This window comes from Sapajus apella, unplaced genomic scaffold, assembly GCF_009761245.1.
Source record: "Sapajus apella isolate SASKATOON/1434 unplaced genomic scaffold, GSC_monkey_1.0 scaffold13, whole genome shotgun sequence".
NCBI classification, from domain to species: domain Eukaryota; kingdom Metazoa; phylum Chordata; class Mammalia; order Primates; family Cebidae; genus Sapajus; species Sapajus apella.
The window spans coordinates 1,161,258-1,175,344 of NW_022436953.1; the positions used below are offsets into that span (position 1 = coordinate 1,161,258).

General features: G+C 41.0%; 1 protein-coding gene across 4 annotated transcripts in view; it reads right to left on the minus strand.

Moving 5' to 3' along the window:
• MMS19 (MMS19 homolog, cytosolic iron-sulfur assembly component) overlaps positions 1-14,087 on the minus strand; it is a 43,758-nt gene that overhangs the window by 27,705 nt on the left and 1,966 nt on the right. The window lies entirely within an intron of this gene.

Genomic DNA, 14,087 nt, shown 5'->3' on the forward strand with positions numbered 1-14,087 from the left:
CAAAAAAAAAAAAAAAAAAGAAAAATACAAAAAAATTAGCCAGGGGTGGTGGCACGTGCCTGTACTCCCAGCTAATCGAAAGGCTGAGGCAGAAGAATCACTTGAACCTGCGTGGCGGAAGTTGAAATGAGCCGAGAGCACACCACTGCACTCCAGCCTGGGTGACAGAGTGAGACACTGTCTCAAAAAAAAAAAAAAAAAAGTCTTGCTCTGTTGCCACTGTACTTCCAGCCTGGACAACAGAGTGAGACATTGTCTCAAAAAAAAAAAAAAAAAAAAACCCAAAAACAAAAATCTCTCTTAGGCTGGAGTGCAGTGGTGTAATCACAGCCTCCCAGGCTCAGGTGATCCTCCCACCTCAGCCTCCCACCTAGCCGCCCACCTAGCTGGGACTAAAGGTATGTGCCACCACCCCCAGCTAAGCATTTTGTATCTCTTTGTCAAGATGGGTTGTGCCATGTTGCTGGTCTTGAACTTGTGGGCTCATGTGATCCTTCCATCTCAGTCTCCCAAAGTGCTGGGATTACAGACATGAGTCACTGTGCCCAACCTAGACATAAACTTAACAAAAAATGTGAAAATCTGAATGATGAAAACTTTATTTTATTTATTTATTTATTTATTTGAAACACAGTTCAATCTTGTCACCCAGGCTTGAGTGCAGTGGTACAATCTCAGCTCACTGCAACCTCCACCTCACGGTTAAGCAACTCTCGTGCCTCAGCCTCCCAAGTAGTTGAGATTACACACGCATGCCACCACACCCAGCTAATTTTTGTATTTTTAGTAGAGATGGGGTTTTACCATATTGGCCAGGCTGGTCCCAAACTCCTGACCTCAGGTGATCCACCCACCTCTGCCTCCCAAAGTGCTGGGATTACAGGCGTGAGCCACCATGCCCGGCCAATGAAAACTTTAAAACACTGGAGAAATATCACTTCACACCTGCTAGAATAGCTACTATCAAAAAGACAAGAGATAACAAATGCTGGTGAAGACAGAGAGAAAAGTGAACCCTTATACACTGTTGATAGGAATGTAAATTGGTGCAGCCATTATGGAAAACAGTTTGGAGGTTCCTGAAAAAATTAAAAATAGAACTACTGGCCGGGCGCGGTGGATCACAAGGTCAAGAGATCGAGACCATCCTGGTCAACATGGTGAAACCCCGTCTCTACTAAAAATACAAAAAATTAGCTGGGCATGGTGGCACGTGCCTGTAATCCCAGCTACTCAGGAGGCTGAGGCAGGAGAATTGCCTGAACCCAGGAGACAGAGGTTGCGGTGAGCCGAGATCGCGCCATTGCACTCCAGCCTGGGTAAAAAAAGCGAACCCCCTTCTCAAAAAAAAAAAAAAAAAAAAAATAGAACTACTATATTATCCAATAATCCCACTACTAGGTACATATCCAAAGGAAATGAAATCAATATCTGAAGAGATGTCTGTACGCCCATGTTCACTGCAGCATTATTCACAATAGCCAAGATCTGGTAACAACCTAAGTGTCAACAGATAAATCAATAAAGAAAATGTGATGTGTGGCTGGGTGCAGTGGCTCACACCTGTAATCCCAGGACTTTGGAAGGCCAAGGTGGGTGGATCACAAGGTCAGGAGTTCAAGACCAGCCTGGCCAACATGATGAAACCCCATCTCTACTAAAAATACAAAAAAATTAGCTGGGCATGGTGGTGGGCACCTGTAATCCCAACTACTTGGGAGGCTGAGAGAACTGCTTGAACCCAGGTGGCAGAGGTTGCGACAGAGCAAGACTCCGTCTCAAAAAAAAAAAGAAAAAAGAAAATATGATGTGCGTGTACACATATAAAACAGAATATTATTCAGCTATAAGAAAAAAAGAAATCCTGCCACTTGTTCACTTGTTTTTTTTTTTTTTTTTTTTTTTTTTTGAGACAGTCTGTCTGTCAGCCAGGCTGGAGTGCAGTGGTGTGATCTCGGCTCACCGCAACCTCCACCTCCCAGTTTCGAGCGATTCTCCTGCCTCAGCTTTCTGAGCAGCTGGGATTACAGGTGCATGCCACCATGCCTGGCTAATTTTTGTATTTTTTAGTAGAGACGGGATTTCACCATGCTGGCCAGGCTGGTCTAAAACTCCTGACCTCAGGTGATCTGCCCGTCTTAGCCTCTGAGAATGCTGGGATTACAGGCATGAGCCACTGTGCTGGGCCAAAATCCTGCCACTTGGGAAAACACAAACGAACCTGGGTGAACATTTTGCTAAGTGAAATAAGCCAGACATAGAAAGACAAATACAGTATCCTATGATCTCACTTATAGGCAGAATCTAAAAAAAGTTGAACTCACAAAAGCAGAGAGTAGAATGGTAGTTGCAAAGTACAAAAGAAAATGGGAAGAAACTGACTAAAGGGTTTAAAAAAATAATAATAATAAGCACTAATGAAGATCTGAAAACTTTATAGAAAGACATCTCATATCTTTGAAACACTAAAGATGACAAATCTCCCAAATCAATCTATAATTTTAAGATAACCACCATAAAAGTCAGGCATGGTGGCTCATGCCTATAATTCCAGCACTTTGGGAGGCCGAGGTGGGTGGATCACCTGAGGTCGGGAGTTTGAGACCACCCTGACCAACAGAAACCCGTCTCTACTAAAAATACAAAATTAGTCAGGCATGGTGGTGCATGCCTATAATCCCAGCTACTTGGGAGGTTGAGGCAGGAGAATCACTTGAACACGGGAGGCAGTGAGCTGAGATCACTCTATTGCACTCCAGCCTGAGCAACAAAGCTCTGTCTCACAAAAAAAGAAAGGATAATCAGCATAAAAACACAGAATATTTTTAGAAACTAGATAAGCTTATCCTGAAATTAAAGTGCAACATATATTATATATATATAATTAAACATATATATTAGACATATGTCTAATAAAGTATATATGTTTAATATGTTAGACATATATATCACATATAATTATTAGACATTATGTTAGACATATATATTAGACATATGTCATATATGTCTAATAATTATAATATATATATTATATATATATTTTATATATATAATATATAATTAGGCAAATTCTGAGAAAGAGTAATAGAAAAGCAGGGGGAAGGGGGCCCTTCCAGATATTAAAAGATTTTTATATGATCACATTTTAAAAGTGTACGCTTTTACCAACAAAAAAAGAAAAAGTATACACTTTTGAATATTCTTGTAATTTTCCAAAATAAAAGTAAAAATCAAAAATAACCAGTGTAGTTTCAATTCATACTCAAAGAAATCAATGGTACAAAAATAGAATAGAAAGTCCAGAGACATGGCAGAGCATGGTGGCTCACATCTATAATCCCAGCACTTTGGAACGCCGAGGCGGGTAGATCATCTGAGGTTGGGAGTTCGAGACCAGCCTGACCAACATGAAGAAACCCCACCTCTACTAAAAATACAAAATCAGCCGGGCATAGCGGCACATGCCTGTCATCTCAGTTGCTCGGGAGACTGAGGCAGGAGAATCACTTGAACCCAGGGGGTGGAGGTTGCAGTGAGCTGAGATTGCGCCACTGCACTCCACCCTGGACAACAAGAGGGAAACTCTGTCTCAAAACTAAAAAAAAGAAAAGAAAAGAAAGTCCAGAGACACAAATACATATGAGAATATGATTTTTAAAATCATACTTTGGTTAATGGGAAAAATAAAGACTATTCAATATATAGTGTTAGAATGATTGCATAAATATTTGGAAAACAAACAAAAACAAACATTGGCTCTAAATCTTTCACCAAAATGTATTTTTCAAATATGAGAACGTTTCTAAGAACAAGATAAAATTCAGAAGCCATAAAGGATTGATTTTCTACAAGGCAAAAATAATCATCACAGGACAAATTGGGAAAAAAAGTTTGCAAGTCTTAAAACAAAAGGCCAGTTTACCAGTATAAAAAGAGTTCCAGCAAATCAATGCAGAAAAAGCCAACAATCTAAAATGAATAAAACCAGCCAGGCACAGTGGCTCATGCCTGTAATCCCAGCAGTTTGGGAGGCTGAGGAGGGTGGATTGCTTGAGGCCAGGAGTTTGAGACTAGCTTAGACAATACGGCGAAATCCCATCTCTACTAAAAATACAAAAATTAGCCAGTGTAGTGGTGCATGCCTGTAATCCCAGCTACTTGGGAGGCTAAGGCATAAGAATCACTTGAACCCAAGAGGCAGAGGTTGCAGTGAGCTGAGATCGTGCCACTGCACTCCAGCCTGGGCAACGGTGTGAGACTCTGACTCAAAAAAAAAAAATAAATAAATAAAAAGGGCAAAAACCAAAAAAATGAACAGGCATTCCACAGAAAAGGAACAAGTATGTATGAAAAGATATTCAACCATATTCACAATAAAAGATGCAAATTAAGCTATACAGAAACTTTTTAAGAAAATCTACCAGACTGGCAAAGATAAAAAACTTAGCAATATATGTTTGGTCATAGCATTCAGAAACAGACACCCTTAAACACTATAGGTAGGATTATAAGTTGGTACAACCCTATATTGAGGGCAATATAACATCTTTAAAATTCCAGGTCCATATCGGCTTTAACCCAGGAAATTTAGAAATTTATCTTATAGCTATATAGTCATCTTTTGGTATATACATGGGAGATTGGTTCCATGACCTCCTGAGGATACTAAAATCTGTGGATGCCATATTTGCATACAAACTATGCACACTCTCCTATATACTTTAAATCATCTCTAGATTACTCATAATAATACAATCTAAGTGCTATATAGTTGTTATAGCGTATTGTTTAGGGAATAACAACAAGAAAAAAAGTGTATACATGTTCAATACAGTTGCAGTATTTTCTCCCAAATACTTTTGAACTGCAGTTGGTTGAATCACGGATGTAGAACACACAGATAAGGAGGGCAGAATGTACTTGTAAAAGGGCAAAATAATGCATGTACAACGTTATTGAATACAGCATTATTCGTAACAGTAAATGACTGCAAACAAAACAACAAATGCCAGTCAATAAGAAACCAGTTAAATGAATTATAGTACATCCATACCATGGAATTCTCTGTAGCTACTTTTATTTATTTTTACATCTTTCTTATTTTTATTTTTTGAGACAGAGTCTTGCTCTGTTGCCCAGGCTGGATTGTATTTTTAGTAGAGATGGAGTTTCGCCATGTTGCCTATGGCTGGTTTTGAACTCTTGAGCTCAAGTGATTTGCCTGCCTTGGCCTCCCAAAGTGCTGGGATAAGAGGCGTGAGGCAATGCACCTGGCCTGTAGCTACTTTTAAAAAGACAAATGAAGACTGAAGCTATATATACACTGATAATGGGTCAAGATCTAAAAACAGTGTGTATAAATAGCGTACCTAGTATGTGCATAGCATTGTTTTTAAAGGGAGGGGTGATTGTTTTTATTTGCATTTATTTTCATCTCTGGAAGATACAAAAGGAACTAATAATGTTTGTTGCCTTCAGGGAGGGAAAATGCATAGTTAAGGGTTGAGAGTTACACTATTTTTTTTTTTTAAAGAAATGTTTCATTTTGGAATAATTTCACATTTATGGCAAAGTTACAATGACAGTGTAGAGTTCCCTTATAGCCATCACTCAGTTTCTCTTAATGTTAACATCTTACATGGTACACATTTGTCAAACTATGTACCCATGTCAAAACTAAGAGATTAGGTTAGTACTGTACTGATATACACTATTAACTAAGCTCTAGGCTTTATTCAGATTTTACTAGTTTCTCCACTGACGCCAAATTTCTGTTTCAGGATCCAATTAATACTACATTGCAGTTAGTCATCTTTAATCCTTAGTCTCTCCTCGTCTGCAAAAGTTTCTTAGTCTTTTCTTGTTTTTCATGACCTTGATAGTTTTAAAGAAGTACTTTACAGGAGGTTCCCCAATTTGGGTTTGTTTGATGTTTCCCTCATGTTTAGACTGGGGTTATGGGTTTTAAAAAAAATATTATAGCAGTGAAGTCCCCTTCTCATCATATCAGGGATATAAGATAGTACCATGGCTTCTCCATCACTGTCAATATTAATGTTGATCACTTGGTTAGGGTATGTCTGCCAGGTCTCTGCACTATACAGTTACTATCTTTCTCTTTCTGGTACTCTTTTATTTGTAAGGCATTCATTAAGTCCAGCCTGTATTCAACGGGAAGGGGAAGATTAAACTCCACCTCCTGGAGAGAGGAATTTCTACCTGTATTATTTGAATTTTTTTTTTTTTTAAGGCATGGTCTAGCTCTGTGCAGTAGTGAAATCATGGCTCACTGTAGCCTTGACCTCCTAGGTTCAAGTGATCCTCCTACCTCAGCCTCCCATAACTGGGACTATAGGTGTGCACCACCATGCCCAGCTAATTTTTGTATTTCTTTGTAGAGACAGGGTTTTGCCATGTTGTCCAGCCTGGTCTCAAATTCCTGGGCTCAAGCAATCCACCAGCCTTGATCTACTAAAGTGCTGGGATTACAGGTGTGAGCCACTGCACATGGCCTTTAAATGCAATTTTAGCAGCACAAAAGTAACTCACATAGATCAAACAGAAGCATCTTAGAATGTATTTTCAAGAGTAAAAGGCTAACAATCTTCATAAGGCCTTGGTTCACATCAAACACTTATAGCTAAATAAGGTGTGGCAAACATAGAATTACTTCCAGCAGCCTGTTCTGGGGTCCTAATCCACCTACCCCTAAAAGCAGAATCTTAACTAGTCAGCCTGTGCCAATGCTGGAAAAAGTGAAAGAGAGGTTTGAAGAAATCCTCAACTTTGTTAAGTCTGTGGTCTCAGAGCAACAGTTATGAGCTGAGCTGGACAGAGGCTCACTCTAGTATTACAGTAAGAAGAAGTCCAATACGATGGAAGAAAATGAGAGCTCCAGTTAGGACTTATAGCTCGTGACTGGCACCAATTTAGACATCAGGCACTCTTAGCCCACTCGTGCCAGGATGTGGAAGGCCCAGCTGCTGCCCCAGCTCCTGAGAAAGAGCCAAAGGAAAAAATGAGCAGACTGTAGGGTGGGGGAAGGGGTAGCAGCCAGACTAGCAGGCCAAATAAACCAAGTTGGGTTCTACACTCAATTCCTTAATGGCAACACTTCCATGAACTCAAACACCTATTTCTGGGTTACAAACGATGAAAGAGCTTTGCAGCATTTGGAAAGGTAGAAAAGGGTACTTTCTTGGATACCCCTGGCTACAGTCCAGAAAACTCTGCTGAAACAACCCATCTGAAAATTAATTTCAACAGTGGCCACAGAAGGAGTTAGAAATTGTATAGAGGAAGCCATAGGGGACTAACAACTGTTAATGGCAAAGGATAGCAATGAACTGAATCATGTTTCTTCAGCAATAGCATCAAAACCCTTCATGGATGCCAGGCTAGGGTCTATCTTTGGAACAAAGGCTCTAAGATAAGAAGTGCCAAATAGGACCCATTTAGTACCCTTTGTTTCTTCATTTTTTTTAAAAAAAAATTGAGATAAAATTTACATATACTGAATTGCACAGCTATTAAAGTGTACAGTTTTGTTTTTGTTTTTTTGAGATGGAGTCTCTGTTGCCCTGGGCTGGAGTGCAGTGGCGTGATCTTTAGCAACCTCCGCCTCCTGGGTTCAAGTGATTCTCATGCCTCAGCCTCCTGAGTAGCTGAAATTACAGACACCTGCTACCACGCTGGGCTAATTTTTGTATTTTTAGTAGAAACATTGTTTGACCATGTTGTTCAGGCTGGTCTTGAACTCCTGACCTCGTGATCTGCCTGCCTTGGCTTCCAAAGTGCTGGGATTAGAGGCATGAGCCACTGCGCCCAGCCAAATGTACAGTTTTATAAGTTTTAATAAACGTATACACCCAAACAACCAAGGCCCCAATCAAGATATAGAATATTTCCATCACTAGAGAAAGTTCCATTATGCCCTATACCAGTTAGTTCCTACTCCCACAGGTTGCCTCAAATTTTATAATTGAAAAATGCTTCTTCAGCATTCTGCACACATCAATATGAAAATGCCTGCTTTATAATACAAAGAAATAGCCATTTGCATATGATTTATTGAATCCCAGTATGTAGGTGAACTCTCCTGGCAAAGTCCCTGAGTCTTCATATCTTTCACAAAATTCTTTCTTGAATTAATGCAGCACAAACACAAAAGTGAGTATAAGGCCAGGCAGGGTGGCTCACACCTATAATCCTAGCACTTGGGAGGCCAAGGCAGGTGGATCACTTGAGGTCAGGAGTTTGAGACCAGCCCGGCCAACATGGCAAAACCCTGCATCTACGAATACAAAAATTAGCTGGGCCTGGTGGCACATGCCTGTAATCTCAGCTACTCCGGAGGCCGAGGCAGGAGAATCTCCTGAACCCAGGAGGCAGAGGTTGCAGCAAGCCACAATCATACCATTGCACTCTAGCCTGGCTACAGAGCGAGACACTCTCTCTCTCTCTGACACTGACACACACACACACACACACACACACACACACACACACAGAGTAAGTATAAAAGTAGAAAAAATTAGAGAAAAACGAGATAACAAAGCTATTACATGACAGCAAAAAAGAGTAAGGAAAATGGTGGCAAGGCATGGTGGTTTACACCTGTAACCCCTGCACTTCGGGAGGTCAAGGCGGGTGGTCAGGAGTTTGAGACCAGCCTGGCCAACATGATAAAACCCTGTCTCTACTACAAAAAAAAAAAAAAAAGGAAAAAAGAAAATTTAGCTGGCCGTGGTAGCGTGGGCCTGTAATCCCAGCCGCTCAGGAGGCTGAGGCAGGAAGGAGAATCACTTGAACCCAGAAGGCAGAGGTTGCAGTGAGCTGAGATCACTCCACTGCCCTCTAGCCTGGGCAACAACAGCGAAATTCCAACCTAAAAAAAAAAAAAAAAAAAAAAATGCCATATGTTTGCTTTCATCCAACATTTACTGAATATCATAAATTTGGTATCATGTTAGGGCTTAAGATAGAAATATGGACAGCGAGTTTTGGGGAAGCCCATAGTCTGCTGGAGCAGGAAGACAAACGTTCATTCACTTGTTCTTGAGACAGAGTCTCACTCTGTCACCCAGGCTGAAGTGCAGTGGTGCCATCTTTGACTCATTGCAACCTCTGCCTCCAGGGCTCAAGTGATCCTCCCACCTCAGCCTCCCAAGTGGCTGGGACTACAGGCACATCACCACACTGGACTGATTTTTTTTAAGGTTTTCGTAGAGACAAGTTCTCACTATATCGTACAGGCTGGTCTCAAGCTCCTGGGTCCAAGTAATCCTCCTACCTCGGCCTCCCAAAGCGCTGGGATTACAGGCATGAACCACCATGCCTGGCCCAGAAAGACATTTAAAACAATCACAGTGGGCTGAGGCTGGAGGATTGCTTGAGATCAGGAGTTGGACACTACCTTGGGCAACTAAACAAGGCCCTGTTCTCTACAAAAAAAATTAGCCAGGTGTGATGGCACGGGCCTGTAGTCTCAGCTACTCTGGAGGCTGGGGCAGGAGGATCACTTGAGCCCAGGAGTTCTTCGAGGTCACACTATACTCCAGTTGGGGCAACAGAGTGGACTCTGCTTCTAAAATAAATAAATAAAACAACCACTGCATAACAAGTTCCGTGTTACCATAGTGATATAAACAGAGACTGGGTTAGCATGAGAAAGGAGTAAGATTCCTGGGTTTATGGACCATAGGCCACTGACATTAAGTGATTCTTTTAATGCTGCAAATTCTCCAAAATTAAAAATAACCAGGCTGGTGTGGTTGCTCACACCTGTAATCCCAACACTTTGGAATGCCAAGGCAGGTGGATCACCTGAGGTTGGGAGTTCAAGACCAGCCTGACCAACATGGAGAAACCCCATCTCTACTAAAAATACAAAATTAGCCGGGCGTGGTGTTGCATGCCTGTAATTCCAGCTAGTCAGGAAGCTGAGGCAGGAGAATTCTTGAATCTGGGAGGCGGAGGTTGCAGTGAGCTGAGATCTGGCCACTGCACTCCAGCCTGGGCAACAAAAGTGAAACTCCATCTCAAAAAAGAAAAAAACAGAAACAAAAACAAAAACAATAAAACAGAATACCTGGAAATACTATTAATTATGCACTTGGACTCCTGGGATGAAGATGAAGAAAGCTAATACAAAGTGGATTTTCCTAAGGGCATTTTCACTGGTATGAAGGAAAAAATAAATGTAAGTTCCTTTCCCTTTATAGGAGGTCTAAGTTTTTCCAACATGTTCAAGATTTGCGCTCTAAAAATGGACCTACTAGCACCTCCTAACTACCCACACTTTCCTCAGCAAGGCACCAGTTGTGTGGGGGCACTGAGAAGTCAATGGAGTATTTATATGATCGCTGACACAGAATGCACAAACAGATCTCTGTCTGATGGAGTTGAAGCCTCTTGAGAATCTGGACTAGCAGCCAAAGGGGAGTGAGGGGAAGTGGTAGGGTGGGAGGATGAGAAGGAGCAGGAGAGAGAAAAATCCCAATCAGGACTAGGTCCAATCAAGCTCTCAAATGCCCTTTCTGCTGATAATGCCACAGATATTTCACAAAACTGTATTTTACTGTTCTTTAACACTTTTGACTTAAGGACTAGTGGTCTTCTTAGGGAATCACAAACATGAAAAAACACAATATAATAAAGACTGAAATGAAGGAAATTCCAAATAACTTTTAAAAAAAATTATATCCATCACCTGCAAATTCAACGTGTTCAAAAATCACATTCTCCGAAAATCAGCTCCCGTCCCAACCTCCAATTTTGGACAAAGTACTTCTTTTCCTCATCCTCAAAACCTTGGGGTCCTCTCTCTCCTTCAAGCCCTATAACTAGATAGAACGCAAATTCCATAGATTCTTCCTTCAATATCTCTCATTGCATTCACTTGAGTAGTTTTTATTGTGTACCTACTGATGTCAGTTCCAGGAGACTCTGATGGTACAACTGGGAGGGTAGGATGTGGAGATGTATACAGAAACAGCTACGATACTAGTCCACTAAATACATGAGTGGTTCAGAAATACGTGTGTACTACAAAGATTCTGAAGTATGGGATGCTGTCCGGCTGGGTTAATCAGGAAACACTTGGGTAGGGGTAGGGAACTCAAGCTGGGCCTTGACTCTCAGGTCTTACTTCGATTAGACAGAGCTAGTGGAGGGAACTGGGAAGGAAAGCACTCAGGGAACTATGAATAAAGGTAGCTGCCTGGAATTAAAGGTCCAGGGCAGTGGTGAGGAAAAAAAGGCTGGGGCCAGGCAGTGGCAGGCTTTGAAGGCTTGCCAAGAGGCCTTTAACCCTTAGGCTGCCAGGTCATTTCCCTTCCATGGCTTGCACTTTTTTTTTTTTTTTTTTGAGACAGATTCTCACTGTTGCCAGGCTGGAGTGCAGTGATGTGATCTCAGCTCACTACAACGTCTGCCTCCCAGGTTCAAGCCATTCTCCTGCCTCAGCTTCCCAAGCAGCTGGGACTACAGGTGTGTGCCACCACATGCAGCTAATTTTGCTATTTTTACTAGAGACAGGGTTTCACCATGTTGGCCAGGATGCTCTCAATCTTGTGATCCACCCATCTCCATCTCCCAAAGTGCTGGGATTACAGGCCTAAGCCAACAAGCCCTGGCCACTTGCACCTTCTTTACAGCTGACACTTTCACCAGGAACCCAGGTACAAAACAAAGGTGGCAGCAGCTGCTTTTGTGATCAAAGGGTGTTCCTTCTCCATGTAAATTCACAGGCTGCTGCTGAGTGACTGAACAGGAAGCTAGCTGGTTCCTTTAGCACTAACAAAACTTGACTTAGGCTGAAGGATTAGAAAGCACAGTTTATTCTATGGACACTTCAACACTGTTATCCTTCGACAACCCTAACTAGGCCTGTGATCTAATATCGACAATATTAACTTAATCCTTGTCAAATTCATTTTCATTTTATGGCTCCCCTGCTCAAGGATCTACAATAACTCTTAGTACATATCATAGGTCGTTCAAATCCCTCCGCCTGGAATCCAAAGTTATGCATAATCCAACCCCACCAAACCTTTTCAACTTTTATCTGTTACAATTCCTCTGTACCAACTTTCTTTTCTTCTTCTTCTTTTTTTTTTTTGAGATGGAGTCTTGCTTTGTCACCCAGGCTGGAGTGCAGTAGCGTGATCTCTGCTTACCGCACCCTCTGCCTCCCAGGCTCAAGCGATTCTCCAGCCTCAGCCTCCGGAGTAGCTCGGATGACAGACGTGCACCACCACGCCCAGCTAATTTTTCTATTTTCAGTAGAGCTAGGGTTAGGGTTTCACCATGTTGGCCAGGCTGGTCTCAAACTCCTGGGCTCAAGCGATCTGCCCACCTTGGCCTCTCAAAGTGTTGGGATTACAGGTGTGAGCCACTGTACCCAGCACCAACTTTCTTTTCTTAGGAGGGCTAAATTACAACAGGGCTGGTGTTACAGAGTCTTAGCTGAGCTGAATTCAAACTAAACAGTTTAGACCACTTTTTTCCAGAAAAAAACAAAAATACAAATTTTGGAAAAATGTTTATAAGAACCAGTGTCTCATGCCTGTAATCCAGCACTTCAGGAAGCTGAGATGAAAGGATGGCTTCAGTCCAGGAGTTAGAGACTAGCTTAGGCAACATGGTGAAGCCTCATCACTACAAAAAAAAAAACAACAAAAAAAAACAAACAAAAATTAGCTGAGCGCAGTGGCACACACACCCTGCAGTCCCAGTTACTTCAGGAGGCTGAGGCAGGAGGATTGCTTAAGCACAGGTTGAGGCTGCAGTGAGCCATGATTGTACCACTGCACTCCAGCATGGCAGACAGAGCAGGACCTTGTCTCAAACTTAAACAAAAAAAAAAAAAAAAAGGAGAGAAGTTAGCAGTTCTTATTCAAGGTAAGTCCTTATTCAAGATGTCCTTTCAAAACATGTTTTGAATAAAAAAAAAATCCAAAATTATTTTTTTCATAATGTATAAATGTGAAAGACTCGTCACAAATGACACTGCTATAGTAATGCTCTATATTAGGTTGGTAGGGGGTCGGTAGAGGGTTGGATGGTACAGGTGTACGCATTAGTCAAAATCAGTGAACGTACACTTAAAGATTGATATATTTCACTGGATATAAATTATACAATAAATTCACCATCAATAAACTCTAGTCAACGACATGCATGCCAAAGCAGTTAAAGAAAAACGTACAGGTGTCTGCAATTTAAATGGATGGGTAGCTATATGATAAAGGAAGTAATATTAAAATGATAATGGTAGGATCTAGGTGATGTATTCCTTACAAAATTCTTTATACTTGACTGGATATTCGAAAATTTTCATAATAAAACATGAGGGAAATGCCATTGATAACACACTGTACTTGTAAATTGTAAATGCTGGTAACACACTACATTTCATAAAACTGTAAGATGTTAAGTTTGGTGGCAACACCAGGTATTTGCTCCTTCCAAACTACCCTGCAAACACCTCTTATACAATGGTTGCCTCCCCCAGCATACTATAAGTTCCTGCTGGGCACAGATCTAACTTAATTTGTATTTATATTCCTATTGCTTTGCATCATGTTTGGAGAATAATATGTGTTCAACAATAGTGGTATAATTGAATGAAAATGGACTACTACTAACGAACAAAGTATTATATTTCTAGCAGATTCACTATTCTTTTCTTACACACTCTAAAGGTTAATAGGCTCAATTTGCAAGAAATGTGTCCTTACTTCTCTCCAAGCATGCAAAATTTCCAAAAACAAAGTTTTAAAAAACTACTCATGAGATAATTTTATATTCTGTTACTTAAACCCAAGATTTGAAGGCCTCCTAACATGCAGTAACTTTTTAGTAGATTTTTTTTCCTAGAAAAGCGAAGTCTCAGAACTCCACGGAAGCCTGGAAGTTGTTTTATTCTAATTATAGATGAGCTTTCAGAACAAAGAGATCTCTGAACTGGTCAAAAGCAGGAAACTGAGGGTCTGGGAAGAAGACAAAAACAAAAGCCACATAAAAAGTCATGGAGCAAATTAATCAAGAACTTTAGCAAGAAACGCAAAGTCTTAAGGAGGACA